Source organism: Heterodontus francisci, chromosome 3, assembly GCF_036365525.1.
Source record: "Heterodontus francisci isolate sHetFra1 chromosome 3, sHetFra1.hap1, whole genome shotgun sequence".
Classification (NCBI taxonomy): domain Eukaryota; kingdom Metazoa; phylum Chordata; class Chondrichthyes; order Heterodontiformes; family Heterodontidae; genus Heterodontus; species Heterodontus francisci.
The window spans coordinates 118,542,472-118,564,707 of record NC_090373.1 but is presented as its reverse complement, the minus strand read 5'-3'; the positions used below and the strand labels follow the sequence as shown (position 1 = coordinate 118,564,707).

The window sequence follows — 22,236 nt, the reverse complement described above, 5'->3', positions numbered from 1 at the left end:
ATAAAGACAAAAATCATATGCTGTGAAATTTGGGTCTGTAGTGCCAGATTTTTCTGCGTTATGAGTGCCTTTTTGCCTCCAAAATGGCATCCGCAGCACATGCTCACACATTATTAGCTCTTGCTGCAACTCTAGAAGTGTTTGCTGGTTTCCATATTTGTTTAAAGTTGCTGAGGTCCACAGGGAGTGGAGTTACACATGCTGTTGGACTTTGTCCTGATTTCAAGGATTCTCCACAAACCACTGGCTCCCAGACAATGGTGCAGCAGTTTGCATCCTCCTTGAACTACAGCATGACTGGGAGGATAAGCAGAGGCAAAACAGAGGACAGCAAGCTGTTCAAAGAAGGAGGAGTAGGAGGGGGAGAAGGACTCTAATCAGGAGACCATATTCACTAAGAGTCTTCGGAGAGCAATTCTCTTACCTCTACCTCAGTGAGGAGCAGTGCATGCAATGTTTCCTTTTCACAAAGGAAGTGCTCACCGAAATCTGCCATCTGCTGCAGGCAGAACTGCAGCCTCAGAGCTGGAGGAGTCCAGCATTGTCAATGGCTGTGAAGTTGACCTTGGCCATGAACTTTTACGCACCTGGATCATTCTAAACTGGAGTAGGCGATAATTGCTACATCTCCCATTTTTGCCTAAGGTGGTGGGGGGGGGGGGGGGGGGGGTGGTCACTGAGGCTCTGTATTCCAAGAGAGCTGAATACATTTCATTTCCTCTAGCAAGAGAGAAGCAGGTGGAGCAAGCATGCAGCATCCAAAGGTTTGTAGGCTTCCCCATGGTGCAGGGTGCCATTGACTGTGTACATGTCACTTTGCAGGCACCACATGTCAAATCTGACAGGTAATACAACCAAAACAGATTCCACTCCCTCAATGTCCTGCTGGTGTGTGACCATATGCAACATATCATGCAGGTCAATGCCCGGTATCTGGCAACAATCATGATGCCTTCATTCTGCAGCAGTCTGCTGTACCATCTACATTGAGCCACCTTAACAAAACAGAGGGTGGCTATTGAGCAACAAGGGATATCTTTTGATGACATGGCTCATGACTGCAGTGTGCAACCCACGCACTCGTTGTCAGCATGAATATAATAAAAGCCAAGCTGCCACATGCAATGAGATAGAGCAGAATAATGCTTCCACTGTCAGAACCGCTCTAAAAGAGCCCTGCAACACTAAGCACAGCTCGTGCCAAGATTTGTGGTCCACTGCATGCTGCACAACCCCACTATCATGAGGGGGCAGTCCTTGCCACCAGCTGTATGGCACCCAGCCAAGGAACTGGAGGAGGCGGAGGAAGGGAAGAGGCAGCAAATATAGCTCCTTTATGACCAGGCTGTCCATGATCAACTTTTCTGACTCTAGTGAACATGACCGCAATTCCCCATTCAGCTACAATCCAAAACTTTACCTTTCCTCTGTCACTGACCATTACAGAGTTCGCTTGGCCACAATGCAAAAATAAAAGCCACCACAAAAAGTTATAAACCAAACCATGCAATATTTCATACAAAGGTCAACTAATCATTCTTATACATTCCCGTAGTGTCTGTTGCCAGTCCTCCTGCTCCCATGCAGTGCTACCCCAGTGGCTGTAATATGGCTGGTGGAAGACTGCTGAGTTTCAGTGGAGGAGGCTGCAGATGGCCTCACAGGGCAGTCTCAAAGAACAAAGAACAAAGAGAAAAGAACAGTAGAGCACAGGAACAGGCCATTCGGCCCTCCAAGCCTGCGCCGATCTTGATGCCTGTCTAAACTAAAACTTTCTGCACTTCCGGGATCCGTATCTCTCTATTCCCATCCTATTCATGTATTTGTCAAGATGCCTCTTAAACATCGCTATCGTATCTGCTTCCACCAACTCCCCTGGCAGCAAGTTCCAGGCACTCACCACCCTCTGTGTAAAAAAACTTGCCTCGCACATCCCCTCTAAATTTTGCCCGTTGCACCTTAAACCTATGTCCCCTAGTAACTGACTCTTCCACCCTGGGAAAAAGCTTCTGACTATCCACTCTGTCCATGCCACTCATAACTTTGTAAACCTCTATCATGTCGCCCTCCACCTCCGTCGTTCCAGTGAAAACAATCCGAGTTTATCCAACCTCTCCTCATTGCTAATGCCCTCCAGACCAGGCAACATTCTGGTAAACCTCTTCTGTACACTCTCCAAAGCCTCAACATCCTTCTGGTAGTGTGGCAACCAGAATTGCACACAATATTCCAAGTGTGGCCTCACTAAGGTTCTGTACAGCTGCAGCATGACTTGCCAATTTTTATACTCTATGCCCCAACCGATGAAGGCAAGCATGCTGTATGCCTTCTTGAATACCTTATCCACCTGCGTTGCCACTTTCAGTGATCTGTGGACCTGTACGCCCAGATCTCTCTGCCTGTCAATCCTCCTAAGGGTTCTGCCATTTACTGTATACTTCCCACCTGCATTAGACCTTCCAAAATGCATTACCTCACATTTGTCCAAATTAAACTCCATCTGCCATTTCTCCGCCCAAGTCTCCAATCGATCTATATGCTGCTGTATCCTCTGACAATCCTCATCACTATCCGCAACTCCACCAACCTTTGTGTCATCCGCAAACTTACTAATCAGACCAGCTACATTTTCCTCCAAATCATTTATATATACTACAAACAGCAAAGGTCCCAGCACTGATCCCTGCGGAACACCACTAGTCACATCCCTCCATTCAGAAAAGCACCCTTCCACAGCTACCCTCTGTCTTCTATGACTGAACCAGTTCTGTATCCATCTTGCCAGCTCACCTCTGATCCCGTGTGACTTCACCTTTTGTACCAGTCTGCCATGAGGGACCTTGTCAAAGGCTTTACTGAAGTCCATATAGATAACATCCACTGCCCTTCCTTCATCAATCATCTTCATAACTTCCTCAAAAAACTCGATCAAGATAGTGAGATAGTGAGACCTCCCCTTCACAAAACCATGCTGTCTCTCGCTGATAAGGTCATTTGTTTCCAAATGGGAGTAAATCCTGTCCCGAAGAATCCTCTCCAATAATTTCCCTATCACTGACGTAAGGCTCACCGGCCTATAATTTCCTGGATTATCCTTGCTACCCTTCTTAAACAAAGGAACAACATTGGCTATTCTCCAGTCCTCTGGGACCTCATCTGTAGCCAATGAGGATACAAAGATTTCTGTCAAGACCCCAGCAATTTCCTCCCTTGCCTCCCTCAGTATCCTGGGGTAGATCCCATCAGGCCCTGGGGACTTATCTACCTTAATGCTTTTCAAGACTCCCAACACCTCCTCCTTTTTGATAACGACATGACCCAGACTATCCACACTCCCTTCCCTAGACTCATCATCCACCAAGTCCTTCTCCTCGGTGAATACTGGTGCAAAGTACTCATTTAGTATCTCACCCATTTCCTCTGGCTCCACGCATAGATTCCCTTCTCTGTCCTTGAGTGGGCCAACCCTTTCCCTGGTTACCCTCTTGCTCTTTATATACGTATAAAAAGCCTTGGGATTCTCCTTATTCCTGTTTGCCAATGACTTTTCATGACCCCTTTTAGCCCTCCTGACTCCTTGCTTAAGTTCCTTCCTACTTTCTTTATATTCCTCAATGGCTTAATCTGTTCCCAGCCTTCTAGCCCTTATGAATGCTTCCTTTTTCTTTTTGACAAGGCTCACAATATCCCGTGTTATCCAAAAACTTGCCAAACTTATCCTTCTTCCTCACTGGAACATGGTGGTCCTGGATTCTAATCAACTGACATTTGAAAGACTCCCACATGTCAGATGTTGATTTACCCTCAAACAGCTGCCCCCAATCTAAATGCTGTCACATACTGCAAGTCCCTTTGAGTACTGGTATCCACCACTATGATGGCAGTAGTCTGAGCTTGTGTGGCAGCAAGCTGAGCTAGTATGATAGTAATCTAAGCTTCCACTGCAGCACCAAGACGTTGAATGGCTTCTGGTTGTGCTGCAATGGAAGCTAAGACATCGCCATCAGATGCTGCATCATGGTTGGGTCTGCAAGTGCTGTCATGGAGTTGGCCAGCACTTCCACACTAGAAAGGATGGGCTCCAATCTCTGCGCAAAGCCCTGTGCCAAGTTGGTTCTGGACTTCTCCATTCTCCTTGACATTGACAACAGGCTTTCTTGTAGGTCTGCCAATACACCAAGCATTTCATTGTGCATAACTTCCAGCCTTCTTCTGTAGGCCATACCATTGAAGTCCTGATCTGACTCCTCTGCAGCTGAACTCACATGCGAGCTCAACCTTCAGAAAGCTGGTGGCTGTGCTATCCTTGCCCCTGCCCTGGTTGCAGGCCACTCATGCCTAATGTCACACCATATGCAGATCCTGCCTCTAAGCTATCCTTTAACGTGTACACAGTGTCAGAATATGAGCTGGTGGCTGCAAGTTTGAAGCCGAATGACTGTGTTCCTTCTTCATCACTGTCTTCCTGCTCTTCCACCACTGCCTGAACAGGTTGCAGTTCTTGGCTTTCTGAAAGAAGAAAGGTACAAGGGTAGGGTTGTGGTGAGTGGTAAGGGGTAAGTAAGAGGTGCATTCTTACACCGTCTGCAGCTTGTAAATCAGAAGAGAGTATGGGTTGAAGGGTGAAGTAGGATGTGAGAAGAAGGATTACGTATGAGGATACTGACATCGTCGATGGTTTCAGCTCCACCACTTGCCATGGCCTCAGTTGTGGCCACTCCAATGATGGTAAACACACTCATCTCCATGGCTGAAACAACATGCAACTATGCCTGACCATACCTTGTGGGTGCTATTGCCTTTGTTCATGTGCCATCTTTGTCCTGAAAGAGAGAGGGAAGTGTGCGGTGGAATGTGTTTGGGTGATGTGGCTGTCATGGCTGAATAGCCAGCAGTATGCACAAGCTCTGAGATGTGGATGTGAGGCTTACAGGAGTGTTAAGTGTGTGAGGATGAGGTGAAGCTTTAAATGTTAGGTATGACTCCTGATTGATAGAGATTGTTGGTGGGTGAGTGATGGGGGTGTGGTACATTGAGCAGTGTCTGAGGTTAGTGCTGCATTTGGTGGGATGTGACATTTGAAGATACATTCACTGACCTTGACCATTCATGTGAAGTCATTGTACTTCTTGCAGCACTGCATCCAGGTCCTTGGGGTTAGACTGCTGGCATTGACCATTATTGCTAACTACCCCATTGCCTTCGTAAAGTTTGTCTGGAGGGCCTCCAGGTCCCCTGTGGATAGATGTCATCTCTCCTCCTCTCCACCTCCTGCACCAAGGCTCCAGTGCAGCATTGGAAAATCTTGGAGCCCACTGTCTACTATATTGTGCCACTCTTGTGTCTGTTCCAGGTCAAAATCACTTTTCGAATGACTTCTAGCATCTGCTCCAGCCAAAATGCAGCTCCTCTTTAAGAGGTCCAGGCTGGCTTTAAGTAGTGCAGGCTAGCTTGAACTCATTCTAGCCTTTCACAATTTTGCGCTGCCTGCTCAGGCATGCAGCCACTCAACAGCACGTTTCGCACTGGCTCGCCACTACAGTCATGTAAATCAGCAGGCAGCATGATGTTTGCCTCCATCGTAAGCAATGGGCAGGGTATAATTGTGCATTGTGAGCCCCACCCCCGTTTTCAGGTTATCAACTTTCACAACCATGACATTGTGATATCACATTCGTTTGCAAAATATATAAAAAGATTTTGTTGTCTATCAGAATTTCAACAAATATTTGTTGGGAAAAGCTATTTTGTATACCCTCTTTTTCTCATGGACCATTCCTTAGCTGAAAAAAACTGTCCCAATACACCAACAGGTTGATTTCCACACAAATGGAGGCAGAACTTATCCACACTGCTCAGCATGAGTAGAATTTTTCACATTCCTTAGAAACACCATTGCAATTTCATTTAGTTAAAGTTCTTGCTGTTAATAACCAAGAAAATAACACATTGGAACTCTGCGGAGGAACTGTAAATTAGCAAATTTGGACCATATAAGATTTTTTAAGCAAGAAATATTTGCTGCGTTTTCCCGTATAAGTTTATTTGATGGTGCTATTATGTCACTTCACACATTCAAATAAAAGAAAAAATACAACCTGTCAGTTAAAATAAAGATCACTTGCAAAATTACACAAAGGGAGAAAGTTTCATGTCAGCCACTGGGGTGAAGTATGCATTGCAGCAGAAAACATCTGCTTCATGGCAATCTTTACCCTAGTCACTGACATGTAAGAGTTTTACTGTAAACTGGGCCTGACTAATTGAAGAACAGCTCATGGCAAGTATTCCTCTAAATAACAAGGGTGCCCTTCAATGGAAAGCTTTTATTGAGGATTTCAGCCTGACATTGTGCATTACTTAATTAGACACTGTTGCGCAAATAGTACAAAAGTGAGATATGTGTGAAAGTCACAGGCCCCCACCACTCCCATGGACGATGCAGACAAAGATTTACTCTTACTGAACAGGATTTGACCCTTCTCCGTGCCTCGTGTTCTCCAATGTCCAGGTAAACATGCAGTTGCTAGAGCTAAGATAAAGGTGATATCCTTTTTTTGTTGTGAAAACATATAGCTGTCAATTAGTTCTTGGCAGCCTCAGGATTTGAGCGCATGATTGTTGACCATCAAATGTTTTTCTTGCCAGTTTTAATGGTAGGGAGGGATTTTTTCAGTTTCCCAAGCAGCATAGTGAGAGGAAAGCATCTGTGTTCCCTAATGGTTTAAAGATTTTATGTACTTAAAGACGGGATTATGATTGGATTTTGGACACTGGCTCAGAAATTCCAGCTCTTCTTGGCCTCTAAAGCCACTACACCCCCTCCCCATTCAAAACACATTCCCAAATGGAAGAGCATCCATGATCATTAGGATATTCTGAACCCGATAAACTTATTTATAGTTTTATGTTTCATGCAGTTCAATGAATGAAAAGAAACTTTGTATGAATTAGACTTGAAGAAGGGAATGTTTTCTCTTGACCAATATTCTGTTACATTCAATAACCTTTTATTTTATTTTATAGGCTGGTGCTTGGGATGAGTCTCCCCTGTTGATACACTGTGAGGGACAACAAAACTTACAGTTCTATAGCTGTAACATGGTGAAAAACCTCCCAGGGTATTTCACAGGAGCATTATCAGTCAAAATCTGACACCAAATCACATAGACATATCAGTACAGATGACTAAAAGCTTGGTTAAAGAGCTAAGTATTAAGGACTGACTGAAAGGAAGAGAGAGAGGTGGAGAGACGAATAGTTTTAGGGATGGAATTCCATTGCTCAGGCCCTAGACAGCTGAAGGCATGGCCAGCAATGGCGAGTGATGAAAATCAAGGATGCGCAAGAGACTAGAATTGGAGGAGCGCAGAGATCATGGAGAGTTGTAGGGCTGAAGGAAGTTACAGAGATAGAGAGGAGCAGACCTGCCTTTCTTATACCGCATTCTTGGACCACGGGAGCCTACTCTGCTTTGCCAGATTTTCCATCGTTCCTTTTCCCTCTGCTATCCTGCAAACATTTACACTTCCACTGGACACATCTTTTATTTCTCTAATTTTGCTCATTATCACCTATGTTTGCCTTGCACCATTGCCACTTTTTCCATTTAATCATCTGCTGCCTTTACCCAATCAAAGACATCTTTCTTCTATATCCTGGCCCCTTTTGCCTCACTCTGTACCTACTTAAAAGCTGATCATCTATAACATGTTCCAGTTCTCATGATACGTTATCCACCTGATATATCTGGCTGAATTTTACTGCAGGCTTCGGTACCCCAACATCAGGCTGAAAAGAGGGTCCCAAGTTCACACATACTGGCAGTGGCACCTGCTCGGCGATTGACCGCAGGCAGCTTCCCAGTTGGCCGTTTGCTGGCTTGCAGTCCAATCAAGGATGGCAGGTGGACTCCTGATGCTGCCGGACCAATCAGAAGGCCGGCAGCTCTGAATCACAGATCTGAAACGTTAACTCTGCTTCCCTCTCCACAGATGCTGCCCGACCTGCTGAGTATTTCCAGCATTTTGTGTTCTTAATTCTGAAGCCTCAGCAGCCCCAATGGGAAACCTCAGGGATGCCTAAAAGTTGAGGATCCCTCGGACAGGTGTACAAAATGCAGTAGGGAGTGGGGCCGCTCCACCGTCGGCAAAATGCGGGTGGCCCCATAAAATGGCTCATAATTGGGGCCTTTATTATGCAAATTGGTTGCCTGCCTCCTGCATGCCACTGGGAAACTTCCCCAGCAGCGGGACAGTGACAGGGAACTGTTCCAATGCAACTCCCCTGCTCTTTTACCAGCCCTCTGCCTCCAATCTCGCCATCCAGGGGCTGGTAAAATTCGACCCATTACTCTTTCCATTGGCTGATTGTTACCAGCATTTTCTGTTTTAATTTTTGAGTTTTATTTTCCTGGCCCAGAGGAAAAAGCAACACGGCTACTGCCATACAACTGACATCAACAACCAAGCACAAGCCAAGGATCACACCTTGAACCTTCCTGGGGGTTAAGAATTCCTCTGGTCACTCACCGCACTGACATTTTAAATGTGTTTGTGAAGATTTCCTGTCCTCATTATTGTAGTGAACTGGTCAATATTACCTTTTAGAACATCTTTCTTCTTATTCTTTTCGCACTAGCCACCAGAGAAAACTGCACAGGCATCTTTTTAAACATCCCTACATGTATCATCCAAAGGAATCCTTGCCTCTGGTTTGAATGGCTTAATGCCACCACATGCGGTACATTTACCCACTAGAGTGATTCCAAGATTCCGTGCTTCCAGCAGGGAGCCACATTCACAGAAAATGTAGGCTACAATGCTGCAGCCCAATCCCCAACACTTGATCCCTACGAGTACTATTTCCCTGCTGGAATTAACAAAGTTTTGGAAGGATCTCATCATAGAAACCAGTATTTTAATTGCTATAAGCGTGTAAAAAATCTTATTGTACTTCATAACATAAATTTTTGAACAGTAAAAAGTTGGTTTTCATGTCTCACGTTTAAATTATTTTAAAGCAATAGCCAAAGTTTAAACACTGATTTCTGTTTTTACCAAATTTATATAAAAACACAACAAATCATTTATGGTAAAATTATAATGGCTTACCTTTGTATTAAAGAATCTTTTGTGTATTTTCCTTGCAGTTATAGTTAAACCAATGTTGTGTCATTTAAACTGAAGTACAGTGAATGTTAAAATCATTAAGCTGATTCACATTATTTTAGCTTTGAACATTGTAGCTTTTTCCATAAAGTGACATGAACATGGTCTGTCATTAAACACAGTGCATGATCCTACAACAACATTGTACCAATGTTGTCACAAGAATGGTCCAGTTCTTAATCCAAAAAACTCTTCCCAGAAAGGAAATTGTGAAATAATGGGAGGTGGAAAAGATTTAAGGGAGGAGACAGAATCTGGATCAGGCCTGTGTTCCAAGAGTTCTGTAACTCAAGAAGTTGTTATTACGACAAATGTTAAAATGTTTGCTCTTCTGACGGGGAAGCTTCCTGCTGATGCTGTTTGTCACAGATATTCTATAATCGTTTTAAATGTCAATTAAAATACTATTTAATTCTGGTAGGTTCATAATAAAATGCTGTTGCATTTCTCAGTTGCTGGAATGCTGGCACCAGCTAGTGTTGCTGGCAAAAACAGCATAATATTAATACAGGCTGTAATGTTAACCTCACAGCTTATCATGTGCCTATTAAAGTCATTTAACATGTTGCTGTTTTCTTCATGTATGAGGGTTATTAGGGATTATTTTTGTGATACAATGTTCTCACGCAGTTGCAGTAGCTTTTGTTGTGTGTAATTTCTCCGCAACTTAATCCTTTTCCTTCTGTACCTGAGGGCGATTGGTTCTGTCTTAACTTTCACATTTTGCTATTTATTATTTTTCTTCCTTAAAACTTTGCAGTCAGGAATTATGAAATAGCTTTCTAATAATTTTGATGACAGCAGTCAATCATAAAATGTATTTTTATCAGGTGAGGTTTGCACCATTGCTGTCGGCTGGGAGAAGGTCAGCAGATATTACTCTGTTTATTTAATATTACTATGACTTGGACAGTATGTTTCATGAATATGTTCACAAATGGTGATTGCAACCAAGTGGATAATCAGACATATATAATTCAATATCCATATGAATTAACGCATTTATTTACCAAAAGGTATCATCAGAGCAAGGAAAACAGAATCGTCCTCCAGCTGAATCCAAGTAGCATCACTTATTGGAATATCAACTGTTACCATTTATCAGGAATTAATCATCAGCAAGAAGACAGATGGAAGTAAATTGTTGTGTTTGGGAATCACAGGGTAAGACATACAGCATTGATAATGCTGAGATAGCAATATCAATGACATCTTCAGTAAAGATCTCTGTTACAACCAGGTGAGAAGAGGGTCTAAGGTTCCCTCTCATCCTTCACCTGGTCTTACCATAACAGAGTTTAATTTTAAACACACCAATTTTTTAACTGCCCCTTAGTGAATCCTTGTTCACTACTTTCCAATTGTAAGGCAAAGAAACCAGCCAAACAAGTTTTCTTAAGTTTAAAGAAGAAAGGTTGAGCTTTATGAAACTTAAACTCTAATTCAGTTAACGCCTGCAGATACGTGACGCACCCACGCTAGCATGCATACGCGATACACACATGCAGATAGAGACAGAAACGAGCAGAAGAAATAAAGTGGAAAAGTTTGAGGCAATATCTGAAGATGGTTTTGGTTACTGTTATTCAAGCTTGCTGTCGAGTCCTTGATTGTAGGTAGATCTTGCTTTTCATTGGGGTCCAGTATTCTTCTTAAACATTGTTCGATGTAGGAGACATTTCTCTCTTGAGGTTCACATCTTCAGTGAATTTGGAGTTCCATGAGAAAGAGATGGGAGCAGACAGGAGATGTCTTCTCAGTCCAGGAACAAACAGTCTCTCTCTCTCAAACTGTCTGTACAATTCAAAAAAACTGAGGTTGCCCAGCAGGTTAGTCATGTGACCAGCTGGTTTGCCTATGCCTGTTTGTGGATTCGGCCATCTTAACAGTCATCCTGGAATGTGAGCTTCCTCACTTTCACTGTCTGGTGATCAAAGTCCATTGTGGGTTGAATGTGTCAGGGAATGGTCCTTTGTCTCCACAAGCACTGCCTGTGAGTATATAATTGTTTTTTCCAGCCACGGCTGATCTGTTTAACAAGTCATTTCCTTGCTCCAGCAACAGTTTAAAAATCAATGTTCATATGACAAAATTCACATGCCTCATTCTTGGCAGGTGGGGGTCTGCATGACAATTTCGCATAAATAGACCATAGCATCTTACAAGAGGTTGTTATAGAGGCTTTGGCATTCAAATTCCAAGTTGTAGTCATAGCTGGCTTCAACTCACTTGAGATCAGATGGAGGTAACACTGAGGACAGGAATTGCAAGGTGCCTACTGTTCTATGCAGGGCAGATTAGTGGGCAACTGGAGGAGATGCCCTGTAGCAATAGCATGCACAAAGTAACATTGGAGCAGCAAGTTGGCATTCATGTCAGTTCTGAGCCATTGTGTAGTCCTGCAAAAGTCACAGTAGGTGTCAATGCTGAAAGCAATGAGGCCACAGCAATTCAAGTAAATAAGATTGTCACCACTAAAGCAAATGCTTCAGGGTTAGTTGCAGGTTCAGGTAGTAGGCCTTTTGTACCCCCATGTACACCAGTTTTGTATCCTCACCAGCACACCAGTTACATCTAAAGTAACTTACTATTGCTAGTCCATTAAACTTTGAAGCTTGTAGTGGTACGGTCCATGCACAGCCAGCATAAAGAGATTTATCTACACAAGAGGCAAATGCATTAGCACAGCATATTAACCTCATATACTATTATCATTGTATAACTGCCTAAAATTAACTCATTTTTATTACATCTTGCAGTCTGTCATTCTTTTATTGGGCAATAAAAAAATTACCAGTTGAATGAAAAGTAGTTGATTCCTGTAATGATTTCTGAAAGGTTCCTAGAAGATTCCCATATTATTAAAGTTGATACCGGTAGCACTGTCTTTTTCACTGGTGATGCATTACAAACAACTGACAGACCATAGAGGGCTTTGTAGAATATGTGGAATATCTCAGTCACAGCCACCCTAGTAAGTCTGCCTCTCATGCTCTGCCTTCCGTGATTCTTAGACAGCTGGCTCCTTTCAGATATATTAGCTGCCTAGATTAGCATCACCTCCTGTGCCCCCTGCACTCAAACATCACCCTTTCCTCCTCCTCCTGCTGCTGTACTGTGACTTATCCACTGATGGTTGCTATACTGGTATTCCCTGATAAAAATTCCCATATACTATTCAAGTACTGACACTGCTGTAGTGATACTTTAAATGCTCCAGTTTGTTAGGGGGCTAATACCAATTATTAAGTCAAAACTGTAATAAAATACTTTTTGTTTCAATTGTTCACCAATACTGCACAAGTTTCTTATTAATAGCCTTAACATAACCTTGATAAGCTCACTGTTAATGTTCGATAATACATACTTGAAGGAGTAGGAATACTTAAAGTGACACTAAACATGCAAAAATAACTTGTTAATCCTTTCTACCCATATTCCAGCTCTTTTAGATTCTAACCAACGTTTTCTGTTAAAATTAACGTAGTTGGGAATTTCAACACCTTATCCCTTAACAGTGAGAACTACAAAGAATGGCAGGTAACCTCTGAACATTTGTGCCAGCGAACATTTTCTAAATTCATTCCAGTATAAGACAGGATTTTCACTTATAACTAAGTTAATCCATCCCATGCGCATACCAATATAATGGTGGTAGTATAAATGCACTTTAATTGAATCAGTGTGTGTGTGGTTAGGGAAAAAGGCTGCAGCTGGTTTATGTACTGAAAAGAGAAACGGCAAGCCAAGCCTTACAGTTACTGACTTTATTTAACTCTTTTGTTGCCCTAATGCATTTTGTTTTCATTTCAATTAGAGTATGACAAGTCTGTTTTTGTTTTATCAGTTTCACTGAAGGGCCTTACCTCAGTTTTGATGTTGTGTTCTGGAGGCTTCTTCAGCACAGCAGTTCTTGAATCATTGGTCGCAGTTGCAGCTTCAAACACTAATGTCTATTTTCTTCATAAAATCACACAGGGCAAAAGATGACTGTTGAGAAGGGGCCTATTCACTGTAGCTAGACACCTCCTTTCAGATGAACTCCTTTCTGGCCAGAGCAGTAAAGTTGTTGTCAATTGTATCACATTTAATTGAAGACAGGTTTGTTAAACTACATCTGGAAAATCTGATGTTGATTCAATCTATAATCTGAATGCTTGCCCTTTGGCCATCGGATGAATGAATCTCACTATGTTATCATCTCTTAGACAGCAGGTATTAAGTCTCCTGGTGTGAAGCAAAAGCAAACTTTTGTTGTCTGGTTTGATTTTAATTCAAATTCAATGGGTTGAGGCTTAATTCTTGAAAGGAGTCCACACATGTTCAAAGGAACCACACTGTAATTAACCAGAAAATAACACCGCTAGCCAGAACACCAGCTCCTTTTATTCCTTCCCAAAAGAGAGAAGATTCTTCAGCTTCTGTTGTGAATGAGTAAGCACATCTGAGAAAAAAAGGAAATGACATCTTCACCTTCTTCATCTGGAATGTTGGATTGAAGCCTCAAACTCAAGATGGGAGGAGGGCAAAATGGCAATGAAAACAAAGGAAACTATAGTGTATCATAACATAATCTCTCAGAAGATGTATCCCCCAGAGCCAAGGAAAGATCAAGCAGACAACAAAAATATAACACCATCTGCACTTGTCTTTTTGCTCACACTGTGATCAAGCCTGAGGTTCCAGTACTAATGTGTTATATGTATGTCTGCGAAGCCCTATGGAATTCAATACTATGTAGTCTGGATTGCTAAAGTGTCTTACCTCAGTTTTGATATCATATGGAAACTTTTCTGTCAATTAATTGCTGAATATGGTATTCTCCTGAACCAGAATGTTTCCATTTCAGCTCAGTATCACCACTTGGCAAAGTTATGGTGAAACGGAACAGCTCCGTAAAAATTACCAGCCGTGTTATCTTATCGCATCCCCAGAACATACCAAAGGGCTTCACATCCATTAAATAGATTTTTAAACTGTAGTTATTGTTGTCCTACAGCGAACACAGTAGCCAATTTTTGCATTGCAAAGTCAATAGCAAATGAGTTGAATTAGAGTTAATCTGTTTTCAGTGGCTCTTTGTTGAATGGTGCCATGGGGTCTTTTACATCCACCTAAACCACTAAAAGAACCTTGGTTTAACACCTCATCTGAAAGGTGACACTCCCAACAATGCAGCATTGTCTCATTAGTGTACTGAAGTCTCTTCCTAAAAACAGAAAATGCTAGAAACACTCAGCAGGCCAGGCAGCACCTGTGGAGATGAAACAGAGGTAACGTTTCAAGTCAATAACCTTTCATCAGAACTTCCTAAATTGCACGCTTAAGCAGGACCTAAACCCACAACATTTCAGAGTTCAGAGCACTACTAACATAGCCAAACTATCACTTTGTGTGATTATTGAAAGTTACAACACAGAAACAAGCCACTTAGTCAATCAAGTCTGCACCAGTGTTTCTCTCTATATAATCCTACTTTCCTACCCTCTTCCTATGCCCTTTAATATTTCTCTTTTTCAATCAATTATTTAGTTCTCCTTTAAATAATTTGTAGACTCTTTCCACAATGGTTTGTGGCAGAGAATTCCATATTCAAACTGTTCTCTCGTTAAATAAATTTTTCTAACCTCCACTTTAATTCATTTTGTGAGTATCTTAACTTTGTGAAAGAATAAAGAAAAGAAGGAACACACATTTATACAATGCCTTTCACAGGCTCAGGCATCCTAAGTCACTTTACAGCCATAGAAGTGTAGACACTGTTGTAATATAGGAAATGCAACAATCAATTGGTGCATAGCAAAGTCTACAAACAGTAATGAGACGATGACCAGATAACTTGCTTTTAGTGACGTTTGTTGAGGGATAACAACAGGAGAGGGCACAAACTTCTAAAAATTAGTCACCTGTCCAAGATTTCAGGCATCATAAACACCATTCAAGTGACCATCATAGCTCTTTATATCAATCTCATAGTTTTCATGAAGAGAAGGGACTCATCCTCAATTAATGTTCAGTGGTATCTGCTTGGTCTTGTGGGACCGGTGTCTCTTCCCACCTCTACAAATCCATCAATGTAAGGAGGAGGGGCAGGATTGGATTGGAGACTTTCTAAGGTTCCTGTGCCACCATCTCACAGTTGGGACCAAGATCAGTTTCATCAGAGGTATACCTGCTCTCAGCAGGCATACCTCATCAAATGCTGCCAACATTTTGAGTCCCAGGGTGAGATTGGGGCCTGAATCCCTGAAAATGAAAGACTTCAAAAAAAATCAATGGTGCAAGTGACACAGGGAGCAGTTGAGGCATATTTACTCTCTGAAGCATCATGCCAAAAATCCAGGTTGGAGTACATCCTACTATAAATTCACCCCAACACGCCAAAGGGCCACTTCCCTTGCCTTGGCAATGAAATGTGCCAGGATTAGTGGCAGAGCCCATGGGCGAATATAGCCCAGATTTAGTCATCCCCCAGTAATTTTCTGCCCCTTACTTTCTTTTGTGTGCAAAGTTAAAGTAGTTAATTTGCTAGATGTCAGTAGTTTATAATGTTTCGCAATCTTTTTAACTTTGCACACAAAAGATTTAGAAATTATACGGTATCTCTATTTTTAAGTGAGAAATTATTTTGATTCACAAGAAATTTATTACAGTTGGAAAAACTGCATGCTACTTTGCATGGTTGATGATAATGCAATGGAACATTGATCAAAATTGTATGTTGCCTTTTTATTCTTCATGTTTAATGGGAAAGAGAGTTTACTTTTGGATCTCTGTGCTCAATGTATCAGATAAATTCATAGAAATCTTGGTCACAAAATTTCGTTGTGTAATGCCTGTATTTTCAACGTTAAAGATCTGTTTCAATGTCCAAAATGGCATCCATGCTTCACGGACACACTTCTGGTGCAGGTAGTGCCAGATGCCATTCTGGGTAGGCTGTGAGCACGGATGCTGAGACTGTTTGCAGGGCGTAAACAGAGTAGGCAGATCAAGACATCACTCAAAGTGTAATACTGATTTGACTCTGGCAGTGCCATTTTCCATCTCAAATCTCCAGCTAACACCTTGTGCAATTGAACATGTGTTCAGCAGCAGGAAGGATTTCACCACCAGTGCTTTTTAAAGAGATCATTAACTACTTTCTGGTTAGTTACTGATTGATTTCTCTTGGCTGTTTCTGAGTTAGCAGGAGTGCTTGGAATTTTGTACTGCTACTTAAAGTTAGTGAAGTCTACAGGGAGTGGTGTGACGTGCTGAAGACCTTAGTTCTCAATTTAAGGGTTCTGTTCAGACCAATTGCTTCCAGTTATCAGTGCTGTAGTTACCATGACAGGGAGAATGAGCAGAGGTGACACAGAGCAGGATACGCTGTTCCTAAAGGGAGAAGAAGGAGGAGGGGGAGGGGAAGCAGGGTTCTCAGCAGGGGAGCAACTCTCTTTCCTCAACCGAAGCTGGGAACAGTGTTTGTGACGTCTCTGTTTCACTAAGGAGATGTTCACCAAAATCTGCCACCTGTTGCAGGATGAGGGCAGCATTGCCCGTGGCTGTGAAGGTGACTGCAGTCATGAACTTTTACGAACCATGAACTTCAGGCTGTAGCAGGGAATATTTGCAACATCTCCCAGTGTTCCATCCAGTATTGCACAAGGGAGGTGACGGACACTCTTTATGCACAGAGAGGAGAGGACATGACATTCTCTCTCTCCAGAGAGAAGTAGGTGGAGTGTGCACATACCTTCACCAGAATAGCAGGCTTCCCTATTATGCAGGGTGTCAGAGACTGCACACAGGTTGCTTTGCAGCCACTGCATATAAATTCAGAGATGTACCGCAACCGCAAAGTGTTCCACAGTGTGCAGCTGGTGTGTGGCTATGCTCAGTGGAGCATGCAGGTAATGCCCGAGTTTCCTGGAATCAGTCATGATCCCTTTATTCTGTGTCAGTCTGCTCTACCATCAGCGTTTGAGCCACAACGAGCAACCAGAGGGTGACTACTGGATGACAAAGGCTATCCGCCGACCACCTGGCTTATCACACTGGTGCACAACCCCCACACACATATGGACAGCAGGCATATAACGAGAGCCACACAAGATATCACCGACACACCATCAGGGTGCTTAAGCAATGCTTCTGCTGCCTGGACCGCTATGGTGGAGCCCTGCGGTACTCACCAGAATGCAGGTCATGATTTGTCGTCACCTATGGCATCTTTCTCAAAGGTAATTAGGGATGGAAAGTAAATGTTGGCCTTGCCAGAGATGTCCAGATTGCATGAATGAATAAAAATCAAAAACCTGCACAATTTCACCATCATGACAGCACAACCCCTGCCCACCTGTGGCAGCTGAGGAAGAGGAGGAGCAGCAGGCCAATGCAACCCATTTCCTGCTGGGCTGCCCATGATTGGCTCATCCGACTGCAAAACCAATGAACACAGCCCCAATTTCCCTCTGTCAGTGACCATCACATTGTCCTCTTGGCCACAATGCTGAAATAAACACCACCACAAAACAAATTTGCCAAAACAACTTCATTGATCAAACCATCCAATATTCCAAACAAAATTCAATTAATCACCCTGTCCTCCATGTGCCTTTGCTTGTCCTAGAGCTCCTACACTGTGCTACCCAAGTGGCTGCAGCATGGCTGGTGGAAGGCTGCTGAATTTCAGTAGGGGATTCTGCACATGGCCTTGGAGGATGTTGGTCTAAACTGCCACTCCCCCAGGGTGGTGCCTTTGCAATCCTAGTAATCTGCTGGAACACAGATTGCTGGACTGTGGTGAGAGCCTGCAAGCCCCTTTCAGTACTGGTATCTGCAACCATGAAGGCAGCAGTCTGAGCCTGCATGGCACCAAGCTGGCCTTGCCATGGCTTACATAATTTCAGTCTGAGATCCCCTGCGGCACTCAGATGTCGTGTCGCTTCTGCCTGTACTGCAATGGAATGTGAGACATCAGCAACCAGATGTTGCATCATGGAGTTGGCCACCATTTCCACACTGGAAAGGATGCTCTCCGAGATCTGCGTGAAGCCCTCTTCTAAGTTGGAGCTGGACTCCTCCACACTTCTTGACAGTAACAATAGGCTCTGGCAGGCCTGCCAATGCACCAAGTAGTTCATTGTGCATAACCATCAGCTTTTTTCTGTACGCCACCCCAGCAAAGACTTCATCTGAGTCTCTTGCACCAGAACCTGTGTGTGACCTTGACCTCCAGCAAACTGGCATCTGTGCTACTGTTTGCCCTTACTCTGTCTGCTGGCCACTCGTGCTTCGCCTCTCTCCTCATGCAGATCCCGCCTCTAAGCTCTCATCTAAAGTACTCACAGTGTCAGTATTTGAACTGGTGGTTGTGAGTGTGAAAGCGAGTGATGGTGTTTCTTCATCATCAGTCTCTTCTTCCTCTTCCGCCCCTTGTTCCTGCACCACTGCTTGGCCAGATGGCAGTTCTTGGGTATTCAAAAAGAGAAAGGCACAAGGATAGGTTTGTGGAGAGGGAAGAGGGGGGAAGTAAGACGTGCATGTTTACACCATCTGCAGCCTGTAAATCAGAATAGATTGTGGGATGAGAGAGAAGTGGGATGTGGGAAGGAGGATTAGTTATCAGCGTGCCATCATCTTCTATACTTTCAGCCCCGCTCCAGGCTATGACTTCAGTCGTTGCCAATCCAATGATTGTGAGCACTGTTCCCTCCATTGGGATGAGGACATGCAACCGTGCTTGTCCCCCGTGGTTAGGTACTGCTGTCGCCTCTGGTTGTGCACCACCTTGTCCTGCAAGAGAGAGGAAAGTGTGTCAGTGAGTGTGGTGCATGAGTTTGGGTGATGTGGCTGTCATGGTTGAATAGCTGGCAGTGTGTGCGCAAACTGTGAGGCACAAGTGTGAGGCTTGCAGCAGTGCAAAATGTGTGAGGTTGAGGTGAAGTTCTGAATGTGAAGTTGTGGTTGATAGAGATTGTTGGAAGGTGAGTGAAGGGGTGGTAGTGAAAGGAGCAGTGTGTGAGACATATGGTTCAGTTATAAGACTATGGCATCTGAAGATGCATTCACTGCCTTTGACCAATTATGTGAGCTCATTGAACTTCTTGTTTACCATACTTGTGTCTTTCCCAGGTCAAACCACACTTAGAATGACGTCCAGCACCTGCTCCAGTCAAAATGCACCTTCCCCTTTAAGAAAGGCAGGCTGGCTTTAAGTAGTGCAGACTAGCTTGAACTTGTGCCCTCACAATCAGACATGAAGTCACTCAACAGCACAAGAACTGTTAATGTTTGCTTAAGGAGGGGAGAGAAGAGCTCTGTGTGCCATGTTAGATTTCATTGTTTCAGCGTCATGAATAACAAAGCGAAAAACTGTGCCAAGTTGGAGCTGGACTCCTCCATGCCCTTTACAGTGATAACTAACTCTGTGGTAGACCTTCCAATGCACCAAGCATCTCTATGTGCATGTCCGTTAGCCTTTTCTTGTACACTGCCCCATCCAAGTTTCCATCTGACTCCTCTCCAGTAGAACTCGCCTGTGACCTCACCCTCTGGGGACCTTGTACACGGACTGTCCTATCCCCTGGCCTGGCTGCAGGCCACTTGCACCCAATAACTCACCATATGCTGATCCCACCTCTATATTGCCCTCCAAAGTATGCACAGTGCCAGTATCTGAGTTGGTGGCTGTGAATGTCAAATGAAGTGACGATGCTTCTTCATCAGATGTTGTGCTCTTGCTCTCGTCTTTCAATGTCTGGCTGCACTGGCTGTCCAGGCAGCAGGTCTTGGGTATTTGAAAGCAGAAATGCAGAAGGGAAGGGTTAGGGTTAGGGAAAGGGGGTGCAGGGTGCATGGTTACACTACCTGCAACTTGTACTTCATACCAGATTGCAGGATGAGGGTGAAGTAGGATTTGAGAAGATGCATAAGGCAGGAACATATCGTCATTCTGGATGATTTCAGTGGCAGTGGTTGAGATGGCCTCAGTGAAAGCCATGCCAATAATTCAGACCACAGTCTCATCCTAAGAGCTCAGGAGATGCAGGTGTGCCTGTCCCCTGCTGGTTCTCTGCTGCTCCCTCCTGTTATGTGCTGCCTTGTCCTGCAAGAGAGTAAGAAGAGTGTGTTGCAAAGTGTTTGTGTAATGCGCTTGTTATAGCTGAATATCTGGCAGTATGTGGGTGCGAGAATTGCAGTAGCGCTAAGCATATGAATGTTAGGTATGAGTTCTACTCACTAGAGATTGCTGATGTGTGAGTGTTGTGTGAGGTTTGTGGTGCAGTGGGTAAGATATGGCATTTGAAGTTGCATTCACTGATTTCACCCACTTGTGTGAGATCATTGAACTTTTTGCAGCACTGCAGCCAGATCCTTGCATCCAGACTCTTTGTATTGACCTCTTTGACTACCTGCTCCCATTCTCTTTGCAGTGTACACTTGGAGGGCCTCCTAGCCCCCTGTGGAAACATGACGCCTCTCCTCCTTTCCTGCTCTAACACTGCTTCCAGCGCTGCATCAGAGAATCTGGGAGACTTCCCTCTAGCCTGTTATTCAATTGTTCCTCTTTTTTCCTTTTGACAAACATTCACAGAGACAATTCCAACACCTGCTGCAGCCAGAATGCTGCCCTTTAAGAGATGCAGGCTGGCTTTAAGAAGTGCAGGCTAGCTTTACCTTGTGCTAGTCTCGAACAAACCTGGGGCCTCCGGCTGAACGTGTAGACTCTCAGCAGCATGTTTAGAAACATAGAAACATAGAATAATAGGAGCAGGAGTAGGCCATTCGGCCCTTCGAGCTTGCTCCGCCATTCAATACGATCATGGCTGATTATCCAAACTCAGTATCCGGTTCCCGCTTTCTCCCCGTATCCCTTGATCCCATTAGCCCTAAGAAATATATCTAACTCTTTCTGGAATATATTTAATGATTTGGCCTCAACTGCTTTCTGTGGTACAGAATTCCACAGGTTCACCGCTCTCTGGGTGAAGAATTCTCGTCTCATCTCAGTCCTAAATGGCTTACCCCTTATCCTTAGACTGTGACCCCTGGTCCTGGACTCCCCCACCATCGGGAACATCTTTTCTGCATCTAGTATGTCTAGTCCTGTTAGAATTTTGTAGGTTTCTATGAGATTCCCCTCCCCCCCCCGCATTCTTCTAACCTCTAGTGAATACAAGCCTAATCGACCCAATCTCTCTTCTTACGTCAGTCCTGCCATCCCAGGAATCAGTCTGGTGAACCTTCACTACTCTCCCTCCAGGCAAGAACATCCTTCCTCAGATAAGGAGACCAAAACTGCACACAATACTCCAGATGTGGTCTCACCAAGGCCTTGTATAATTGCAGCAAGACATCCTTGCTCCTGTACTCAAATCCTCTCGCTATGAAGGCCAACATGCCATTTGCCTTCTTAACTGCCTGCTTCACCTGCATGCTTACTTTCAGCGACTGGTGCACATGGACACCCAGGTCTCGCTGCACCTTCCCCTTTCCCAATCTATCGCAATTCAGATGATAATCTGCCTTTCTTTTTTGCCACCAAAGTGGATAACCTCACATTTATTCATTTTATACTGCATCTGCCATGTATTGCCCACTCACTCAACTTGTCCAAATCACACTGGAGCTTCTCTGCATCCTCCTCACAGCTCACACTTCCACCCAGCTTTGGGTCGTCTGCAAACTTGGATATATTACATTTAATTCCCTCATCTATATCATTAATATATATTGTGAATAGCTGGGGTCCTAACACTTATCCCTGCAGTACCTCACTAGTCACTGCCTGCCACTCGGAAAAAGACCCATTTATTCCTACTCTTTGTTTCCTGTCTGCCAACCAGTTCTCTATCCATGTCAATACCTTACACCCAATCCCATGTGCTTTAAATTTGCACGCTAATCTCTTATGTGGTACTTTATCGAAAGCCTTCTGAAAGTCCAAATACACCACATCCACTGGTTCTCCCTTATCTATTCTACTAGTTACATCCTCAAAAATTCCAATAGATTTGTCAAGCATGATTTCCCTTTCGTAAATCCATGTTGACTCTGTCCGATCCTGTCACTGTTTTCC

The 22,236-nt window shown here is 43.7% G+C and overlaps 1 protein-coding gene across 2 annotated transcripts in view; it reads right to left on the bottom strand.

Annotated features, from left to right (window-relative positions):
* Nucleotides 1-22,236, bottom strand: part of scara5 (scavenger receptor class A, member 5 (putative)) — a 314,240-nt gene that overhangs the window by 148,496 nt on the left and 143,508 nt on the right. The window contains exon 1 of one of the 2 annotated variants that reach the window (XM_068025686.1): nucleotides 9,114-9,314. The exons of the other annotated variant lie outside the window; for it this stretch is intronic. The gene's annotated coding sequence lies outside the window, so the exon portion shown is untranslated. Of the gene's footprint in view, nucleotides 1-9,113; nucleotides 9,315-22,236 lie in introns of those variants that run through there. 2 annotated transcript variants of the gene reach the window in all.